The sequence below is a fragment of the Falco cherrug genome, chromosome 5 (genome assembly GCF_023634085.1).
Source record: "Falco cherrug isolate bFalChe1 chromosome 5, bFalChe1.pri, whole genome shotgun sequence".
NCBI classification, from domain to species: domain Eukaryota; kingdom Metazoa; phylum Chordata; class Aves; order Falconiformes; family Falconidae; genus Falco; species Falco cherrug.
The window spans coordinates 88,973,051-88,981,032 of record NC_073701.1 but is presented as its reverse complement, the minus strand read 5'-3'; the positions used below and the strand labels follow the sequence as shown (position 1 = coordinate 88,981,032).

Here is a 7,982-nt window from a genome sequence, read left to right as displayed (position 1 = left end):
GTACCTTTTCAGCTTTAAAACTGCCTGGGTACAATGGCTTATGTAGCTTCATAATGGTTGGCTTTTGTTTTTTTTCTGTTTTGTTCTCTGTTCTTTTTTCAGTAACTTGTATCATTCTGCTTCCAGTTCTGACAGCTACTGAGTGCTCGGTTGGTGTTTCATTTGAAACATTTCTAGTCTGATTCCCAGATCTCTCTCTGAGATGATAATAGCTAATTTAAAGTACATTCATGTATATCTATAGTTAGAGGTTTTTTTTTCTATGTGCATTACTTTGTTTTTATTGACATTGGATTTTAGCTGCCATTTTATCATCTGGTTTAAGAGCAGTATAAGATGTCTTCATAGCTTTCACAGTTTTCCTTCTACCACTCAGAAAAATTTATTTCCATCAGCATATGCACCTCACAGTTCCAGCTCAGTAAAAGCTGCAGCATCGCAGCTTCCTGGTCATTGGATGGTGAGATTCCTGTTCATCTGTTTCTTGTCCTGTTTGTTGGCAAAGTTAATACTAAACAACATTAACAGCTGTGCTGTTTTCTTAGTGTAAAGAAGAGTATTAGACTTCAGGTTATCCTTGGCTTTTTTTAATTTACTTTTTCTGATCTCTATGTTGTTTTTTTTTACGGCAAAGATGCTAAAAGCACAGAGAACATACCTGTGATAAGTTAGCTTATTTAAAGAAATAGTATTACCCCATGTTCTTTGAAAAGGGTGATTTCTGAGATGGGTTAGGAATTGTCAGTATAGCAGCCTTGCAGCTACAGAATCAGGTCTTTTTTTTTTTTTCTTTTTTTTTTTTTTCCAGTCTGGTGTCAGTAGTCATCTGCTGTTGGAAAATTTCTCTTCACTTTAGACTAATTAGTTGCTTACGCTGATGAACATTTAACCTGATTGCTTTTCATGTTATGACTTTTTTCTTACTCCCTTTGCCTCTGCCTCTTCCTTTTCCTCTTCCTTTTTCTTTTCCTATTTTCCTTGTAATTTTTCTGTAAAGAAAGCTTTAGTTTATTGCAAGCTAAAGGTTATTATGATTATGAAGTGATTGGAAATGTAGTTGAGGCTGCCTGTAATGTATAATATTCACACAAAAAAGGTGCACTGCTTGTTTACAAGAATGCTTAACCATTAATAAAAAAATTATACCTGGAAATTCATTAATTGCAGCAGTACTTCAAAACTTTACAAGTCAAGATTATTTCTTTTCTGTTAAATCAAAACACACTGAAAGAGTAGAATTTTTTACCATCAGCAAAGTTATAAAGTAACCTGTGTAAAGTAATTGAATCTAAGTCTGAACTTCTGGCCAAAATTACTTCTGACCCCATAGCTCTAATATGGCATGTTTTCATATTTAAAACAAGCTGATGAGAATAAAGGGTTATTTTGTCAGTTTGTTTACTTCGGGTTTTGTGTGTGACAGTTTAAAAGAACTCTCTGGAGACTACCTGTACAGAAAATAAGGGGTTTGGATTAGTAAGACATTAAAACATGTTCTGGGATAAGAGATAAATGAAAGGTTAAGTTTGGGAATTCATATTCTCAAAAGATCTTCCTTCCTTGGCATCCTAAAACTCTTTGGTTTTATTGTTACCTGTTTATTTGATCTAGATTATACTTTTTTACATCTGTATTGTAGGAAAATATTATTTTAATTCTATTAGCTTTAAAAGGCAAGTTTTGTAGTTGTATTACTGGCGTTTAATTCTTCATTATTAATAGACTTTTTGTAAACCTTTTTCAGATTTTTAGATGCTAGGTGCTTTTTATGTTCATTACTGATCAGCGTTACAAGTTGCTTTAGATTTGCAGCTTTGAAAGGGAATATAAAACCTATTATTTTTGAAGCATCTTCATTCACTGCTGCTGATTAACAAAGGTTTATAGTATTTTAAATTATAATTTAATTAGATCTATCAAATAATTCAAACAGGAATTTGGTTCATATACATGTATACTGTTAATGTAATTGTATGTCAGGCTCATTGAATGGTATTATAATTTTGCCACATTCAAGGTAACTTTAAGAAGAAATACTTGAAATAGTTGGCATTTACAGCACATACAATGTTTCTGCCTTTAGGCATAGCCTAAGGCTTAGAGCATTTTTAGCAAGTGGAACCCTAATAGAATCCATTTTCATAAATAAAAACAGAATTTAAGTTATTCTTCCCAGGGATTAGCTATCTGGGACTATTCAGGAACATATTTATATTAGTGTTAATTTCTTTAGCATGCTAATTTGATTTCATTTCACATTTGTATGCTCAAGCACAAACTCCCCCAGGACCATCCCTATGTCAATCAGCACATGCAGATACTTTCTTTCGGTTCTGTATAAGCTACTCTTGAAAGTAATTTACAGAAGTAGATCTATGAAGTGTTTCCATGGGATTTCATTTCTCAATGGTTAGCTTTATGTTTGCTATCCATATTAAAAAAGTAACATAGTCACATATCCCTATATGCTTATCTTAATTTTACATATGATGTTAGAAAATATAAGTCTCTTAAAGCATTACTAAAATAGCCTACTTTTTATAGCTGATAAGAAATATTAGTTCCCTGAATTTCCTTCCAACTATTGTGTCCTGGTAGAAATCCCTTTACAATCCCATTTTCCAGCAGTGGGGATGATTTGGACTGGACATAGCTAGGTTTCTGCATGGACATTAGTCTGGATTTCAAGCAACTCTTCACTTGGCAGATGTATTTCTTTTGTCTTTTAGGTGACTAGTGGCATTTTTAGGTCATTTTTACAAGATTATTAATAGATTATCAATGTCTATTGAGGTAACTATGACAAAAGCAGTTAAGGTGGAAGAAGTAACTTCTACAAAAGGTAGTAGGGAGGAATAGAGATTTGGAGCAAATTTTGGAGAGAGAAGGAAAGAGACTAGCAGAGGAAGAGGCAGACAGCATAATGTAAGAGACTGCTGTTTTTAGAGGATATAAGTTAGAAGTAGAAAGAGGAGAAAATACAGCGGGGGGGAAAATCAGGAAAAAGATGTAGTGATCTGTTTTAAATAAAGTTAAATCAATAAATGCAAGTGACGGTTTTCCAAAAAATAAGATGTAGTAAGTCACATACATCCACTGAGCCTGTTCTTTCTAGAGTATTTCTGTTAACATTTCTTAGATGCATATGAGCTCAATGAGTGTTTAAATAATACACGGATGGGTGATGTATTAGATCTAAAAGCATGATAACGTGAACACCAGTATTCTGTTGCTGTGAACTGCAAAATATATGGATTTTTAAGACATGATCCGAAGGAGTGGTAATACAGTTATTTTCACCTTTCCTTCAGTATTTCATTGTATAGTACCTCGTAGTCCTTGTTCTGCAACTAGAATTTATGCAGATTTTCCAAAGATTATCTTTGCTACATACAAGTCCCCTGTGTCATTAGTCTTCTTCAAACAGTTGGTATCATGCCTGTTTCTCAGGGTTCTGTTCCAAGCCTGCATCCCAGACCCAAGACCCATGTTTTTCATAGTCTCCTCTGAGTGTGCAGATCTTGTCATTTTCTGGACTATTGACCAAGACACTGCAGTTTCTTCTGTGTTGTAGTGTGTAATGTTTTCATGAAACATTCATGTCTACTCTTTGGTAAAATCTCACCTGAAGATCGACAGTCAGTACCCTCAGCTTCAGGTGGTGATACAGCAGAGTTTCCTCTCAATTAATTCTTTATTTCTCATGTGATTTATGACCTGAGTCGTTCTCAAGCTAAATTATCATTTTTTAGTTTTCTGGTGAAGTGGGGAGGGGACATTTTTTTAATGTATTTTTACTTGACAGAGGAAAGCCAATTCTTCACACTATTTTTAAAATTTATAAATAGATTTTAAAGATTTCTCTAGTTTCATTGCCTTAAAAAAAATCCTGTAACTTCTTCAGAACAAGGAAATTGGATAACAAATCTCATTACCAGTAGATGTCCAGTTCTGCCAAAGTCTTTCTTACAGGAAACCTTCGTCTGAGGAAGCTCATGGCATTTGTTCATTAAATGAAAACATTCAGTTATGCTTCTATCAGTTCTGTCACTTGAAGACAACTTACAGCTGTTTTACTGGCATGGGAATACTAGTCTGTTTCTATAAGATAATAATCTTTGATCTTTGAAAATAATGAATTACGGAATTACTGTTCAGTGTCTCCCTAAGTATATGATAAGCTTTCCTTATGAACTGTAACTTTATTACCAAAAATTTCAAAGGCACAGCAGGCCCTGCACTCCAGAAAATCTTCTCCTATAGGTATGTATGTAATTAAGAGACCTTACCTTCTATGTGCAAAACCCATTTCCCGTGCAGTAGACGACCTGTCTTTTCTTATACCCATGGGATCTATAATTCATATGTGGGAATAATGGGAACTTGTTTTCTGATTCCTGCTTATTTTCTTCTTTTTAAAGTAATTCTTGAAATTGTTTGGGCTGTGGTTCTAATATCAGACTGGTGATTGTTGACTGTATTTGACAAGATCACTCCTTTCCATTTTACGAAAAAAAGACTAAAAAATGCTATCATAAATTCTAAATAATGCAAAAATATAGCGCTTAAAGATTTGAGGCTTCTCCATATTTTGCTCAGTCTGTAGGACTTTCCTGATTGAAGAGGAAGCTGTAATGTTTTTATATAAAATATGAATGGTGTGTCCTTTGAAAAATGGAAAGATCTGTATGGCTGTCAGCTGCAGGAACGTTATCATATTCCCTTGGATCTCAACACAGAGTAACTATCTGAGATTGCGATTTGCCAGCAATGCTGATTACTGCATTGCCGTTACCACCTTTCACTGTTTGGGAGATCATAACAATCTGTAAATGAGTTATGAGGAGTCATCAGGCAAAATGAGCCAGAGCTTTTGGGGGATAAGGTAATAGTAGCTTAATTTTAAAAACTACAGTTAACTTTAATATTTTTCATATTTTTTCCTTCTTTCAGAGACTTCTAACATTTGAGATTGTTTGTGTAACAGGTTAATTATGGTTCACTCCACAGTGCATATTGAAGTGTAACACTCTGCGACAGAGAACCAAGCTTAACACCCTAACAGAGGACAGACACATCTAACATTTGTTTCTGTGGATACAATAGCTCTATCTGCCAACTTTGTGCTCAAATCCTTCACATACAAATTGATCTATACATGTGCAGCACATACAGCCTTTATTCATACTGCTGCATTTTGATTTACAACTCATTGTTTTAGAATTTTACAATTGATAGGACATCAGACTACAGAACATGACAATTTCTTCTGCTGTTAGTTGCTTACAACAGTTGAGATGACAGTAGTTGAGATGAATCTGGGGGTCTTGTAGCAGATATTGTTCTTCTGGGGTTACTAGTACTGGTATTACAATGTTGGGACAAAATATTTGACCACAGCAGATACCTCACTTCAGAGCAAAAGGTGGAATGAACAGCAACTCAACACACTTGGCAGAAGTCATATATTCCATTTTCATTTCTTTAAAGAGTTACTACAAAAAAGAGTAAGGGAATAAAAACTAAGTCTAGCAAATCTCTGTGTCAGTGTAGAAGACAGACATGAACACCTATCTACAGTAGTAATATATGCAGCACTGGTGCTCAACGCTGCCATAGCACCTGTGTTGCCTGCAAAATTTGGTTTTGTTACCGAAAATATAGTAGGTCTATTTCACGTCCTGCCATACTGTTTCAGCTCTTTAGTGTCGAAATGGAGTACCAACACCTAGTGTATGTTTGAGAACAGGTGACATCAAGAGCAATGATTTTTTTTTGATTTGTCACTGCTAGTCATGAATGATTAAAAATATCTTCTTAAGTTTAATATATTTACCAGCAGAACTTTATTTTGTTAGGTGGCATAGGGAGAAATCTGTTAGTCAACTGAATTGTTGGTTAGATTGAAATGTCACTCTGAAATGTCATTGATTTTCAGATACGTTGTTCAGGTTGTGTAAGAAGGAGTCAAGGGAGTTTGAGGGAAAGGGCGAATGAAGCTGCAGTAATACAGCATAAGGAAGTCCCCTTGTACAACATGCTGTTGCCCAGCCTGGCACTGTCCAGACTAACACACACCGATTGAATGCAATACAGAGTGAACCCTGCTCCTACTACTTTGGATGGTAACACAAAGCCAGCAAGGCAGCTGGAGCCATTTAATCAAATATGTATCTCATCTAACCTTTGCCAGAGGTGCCCCATAAACAGAAGAGAATTAGGAAGAACAAGAGGAATGGCAAAATCCTATTTAAACAATTTATTTCTGAAGTCTACAGAAATTTATTATTTTTGCACAGCACTGATGGCATTAGCTACAAGACATGAATGTAAAAAATACTGTGCTTCTAAATGCAAGTAAGATTACTAGAGATTGCATGAGAAAACAGCAATTTCATTGGACTTGATGCAGTGCTATCTATTTATTTTAATATTGAGTCTGTTTAGTTTACAGCTTATGCCTAAAATCTACACCTTCTGATTGAAAACTAAAATATCTGAACAATTTTCTTAACATAATATGATACTGATATTATTATGACTGTTCAGAGTCATTGTCAGATACACCATTCAGTTAAAGTAGGAATTCCTGTTACAAGAATAAAAAAATATTTCCTTCCATGTCCAATGAAAGTGAAACAGGAAATGTTCATAAACTGTGTTTATGGAAAAACAGGTAAGATTATTTTTTTTTCCTTTCCTTACCATTTATGTCTCAACCTACAACGAAATGTTTATTACGTTGGTCCTTTTCATATATAGTTTAGTGATTCAACTACATATACCATAATACCACTGATTTCTTAAGCAGATTATTACAGACAAGTTGCAGAGAGCAAGGTTTTATTATAGTAATTTATGTTTAATTTCATACTTACAAAAAGGAATGAAAGAGCCTCTTAGTATAATTGTATTAATATGTTGTCCATGGAATCACATTCCATGATGTGGACAGAAATTCACTATTGTATTAAATCAATGTAAAATCCTCATAGCTGGGTGTTAGACTCAGACTGAGGTTCTTGGTGAAAATATGCATTTAAGTAATGTTAGCTTCAGCAAACCAGGCTGGCCTTAATCAGGGGTTTTTTTTGTTTGGGTTTTGGTTGGTTTTTTTTTTACTGTGTATGTGGGAGCAGTATTTCCTGAACAGCCTCTCAATTTATGATCAGTTTGAGTAATTCCAAAGTCGTGACGCTTGAAAGAAAGTAGAGAAGACATGGAAAAAACCCACATAGTAAATCCACTTACGAATGAATGTCTGGGATATCACTACCCATTAAAAGCCTTTCTGCAGTATCAGAGGTTAAAATAGTCAGTATGGAAACTCTCTATATTTAGCTGTCTAAGATTCCCTGCCCGGGAAGGTCTGGAGCATATCCAGAGTGACTACAGGGCTCTAGGGCTGAAGGACATAGTGCCCAAGATGTTATCTTTTCAGTCCTGCTGGTAAAAGGGAAAAACAGGTGGGAGCAGATTAATCTTGCTGGATAACACCTAGTTCAACAGCTGGTGTCCACAGCTGGCTTTTATGACTATGAATTCACTTTGAGGACTGAGGACTCCTGGGTAGAGCCAGGATTGACCAGAAAAAGTGAGGCAAAAGTATCCTTGCCAACAGTTTGACCACCCTGATAAGGAAAGCTTTAAATTAGAAATGTAAGTGAGGAAGTGGTGATCGAGGGCAGCAAGCAAAGGTTTCTGAGTTACAGGAATAAGAGGAACCTCAGAAATGACAAAAAATAGGAAAGGGATATCTGCCTCAGGTGTATGTACAGTAAAACAGGCAGGAGGAACCAGGGCATCAGGTGTGGCCACTAAATGCCGTTATCTGCAGATAGTCATGCTAACACCTTTATTAAAGAACTGGAGAAGCTGATGGCACACAGTCAAGTTTGTAGATGCCACCAAATTGAGAGGATCAGTCATAGAATCATAGAATTGTTCAGGTTGGAAAAGACTTTTAAGATCATCAGGTCCAA

The 7,982-nt window shown here is 35.3% G+C and overlaps 1 protein-coding gene across 8 annotated transcripts in view; it reads left to right on the top strand.

Moving 5' to 3' along the window:
* Positions 1-7,982, top strand: part of TAFA5 (TAFA chemokine like family member 5) — a 443,592-nt gene that overhangs the window by 267,682 nt on the left and 167,928 nt on the right. The window lies entirely within an intron of this gene.